Here is a 2,954-nt window from a genome sequence, read left to right as displayed (position 1 = left end):
GTCTACCTCCATTGAAAATTGTTTGATAATAAATTGTACTTCCCAATAAATTGTATAAAAATGAATTATGCAAGAAACCATCTTAAATATAGTGACGACAAATATAGAAATATACAATTTGAATTATTGAATACAATTATGAATTTATACAAATTTGATACACTGTAACAATAATTCCAAAACAATAACATATATATTTACAAATATATAATTTGGATACATAAAAAGGCTCATACATAAGTTTTGAAATTGTATAACCATTTTAAAACAAAACAAGTCAATATAGTTTATACAAAACACGAAACATCATATATATATAGTTTGAATAACATTATGCAATTTCGAGTACAACTGAGAAAGATATCCCAAAATAAGGACAAAATATATACAAGTATATAATTTGAATACCTAAAATTGGATTTCCTTTCAGATATAATATAAATTCTAAAATTGTATAATCATAATAATACTAGACAATTTGTGATGTATACAAACATAAACATCAGAAATATACAATTTGAAAAAGCATATATACGAAAAAAACTGAGTAACATGTAGATTCGAAATTTAAAAGTTCATACAAACTATAATATACAGATTATTTAAGAAAAGGCAAGAAGAAAATAAAATTGCATAATCATAATGACTTGAAAAAGAATGGATAAAAATTTTAAATTTTGAAATCAGTTTGTTTTGAGTGATTAAAGGAGAAAATAAGGTAAAGAATTATGGAGACAGAAGGAATGAGCTTATATATAAGAAGAGAGACAACATACACATTTATACAAAACTGAAAAGTCCGCCACGTAATTGTAACTTAATGTTAAAGTCAAACTATAATTTTTTGAAACTATAGCTATATCTAATAATAAAGTAGTATATGTTTGCTTGAGTAGGTAATTTTCCATTTAATTTATGTATTTTGTATCCTAGTGCACTGTACATCAAAATTTAATCATAAAGTACACCATTGTCCAATCAAATTGATAATATAACATATTTGATATTTTTTTTTGGTAGGTTATAGTGTATATCTTGGTGTATGTAATACATTATTGATATTGTTGTGCGGAATTTGAGATAATACGAGAAAATATAAAACGCGAAAAACAAAACAACAGATTTACGTGGTTCACCAATAAATTGGCTACGTCCACGGGAAGAGAGGGAGCAGTTTTATTATGGAGAAGCAAAAACAGAATTACAGAATAGGATTTGCCATAGCATCTATATATAGTGCTAAGCTACGCCCTAACAGGCTTGGGCCCAAAATACATAATTGACAGATAATTAAGGGCCCAATTCAAGGCATTCAACAAACCTCCACCTTGACTTGAATTCTCCAAACAGATTCTTCAGACGCACTATGATAGTGCCAGGCCTCCCCCTCTTCCTCAGAATTGCCCCGCAGGGCAATTAACAGCTTCTGATGTTGAGCAAGTCCAAACAGTGTTGAAACTTGCTTTGTGGAACCGGCTTTGTGAACATATCAGCAGGATTATCAGCAGTTCCTACTTTTTTCACCTTGATTCTCTTCTCACTTCTCAGAAAATGATACCTCACGTCAATATGCTTGGCTCTCTCATGATGGACTTGATCCTTGGCTAGACAAATTGCGCTCAAACTGTCACAATAAACCGTAGCCTGATCATGATGCAGACCAAGATCACTAACCAGCCCTTTCAGCCAAATCCCTTCTTTTGCAGCCTCTGTCAAGGCCATGTACTCCGCTTCCGTAGTAGACAAAGTCACTGTAGGTTGCAAAGTTGCCTTCCAACTGACGACAGATCCTCCAAGGGTAAACACATAGCCAGTCATCGATCTTCTTGTGTCAACATCTCCAGCATAGTCTGAATCAGAATAGCCAGTAACCAAGCACTGAGTATCACCTCCATAAATGAGACCAACGTCAGATGTACCTCTAAGGTACCGGAAAATTCTTTTCACAGCCTGCCAATGTTCTCTCCCTGGTTGTCCCATGAATCTGCTCACTACACTGACTGCATGTGCTAAATCTGGCCTTGTACAGACCATAGCATACATCAAACTTCCTACGGCACTGGCATAAGGGACTCGTGACATATACTCCTTCTCTTCTTCTGACTGTGGAGCGAACATGGCAGTGAGATGGATATTGGCAGCACTGGGGGTATCAATGGGCTTAGATGAAGACATGCCAAACCTCGCCAAGACCTTCTGAATGTAGCTTCTCTGTGATAAGAAAAGTTTCCTTCTCTCTCTGTCTCTAATGATCTCCATCCCTAAAATCTTCCGAGCGGCTCCCAGATCCTTCATCTCAAACTCAGCACTAAGTAAACCCTTCAGCTTCTGAATGTCATACTTCTTCTTTGCAGCTATCAACATATCATCTACATAAAGCACCAGATAGATGAATGAATCATCATTGAGCCTATTGTAGTAGACACAACAATCATATGAGCTCCGAGTATAGCCCAACTTCACCATATAGCTGTCAAACCTTTTATACCACTGCCTTGGAGACTGCTTAAGTCCATATAAGGACTTCTTCAACTTGCAGACGTGATTTTCCTTCCCTGGAACTTGGAAACCATCCGGCTGAGTCATGTATATCTCTTCCTCCAACTCTCCATGTAGAAACGCTGTCTTCACATCAAGTTGTTCAAGCTCCAGATTCTGATGTGCAACTATCGCTAGTAACACTCGGATGGAAGTATGTCTGACCACTGGTGAGAAGATCTCATTGTAGTCCACTCCCTCTCTTTGGTTGAAACCTCTGGCAACAACCCTGGCTTTATACTTGACTCCTTCTGCTGGTGATATCCCTTCCTTCTTCTTGAAAACCCATTTGCAAGTAATAATCTTTCTCCCCGAAAGCTGTATGACCAGATCCCATGTCTGATACTTGTGTAGGGACTCCATCTCATCTCCCATAGCGGCAAACCATTTTTCAGAATCAGAACTTAAAATGGCTT

Source organism: Solanum lycopersicum, chromosome 12 (assembly GCF_036512215.1).
Source record: "Solanum lycopersicum chromosome 12, SLM_r2.1".
Classification (NCBI taxonomy): Eukaryota; Viridiplantae; Streptophyta; class Magnoliopsida; order Solanales; family Solanaceae; genus Solanum; species Solanum lycopersicum.
Note: the sequence above shows the minus strand (reverse complement) of the source record.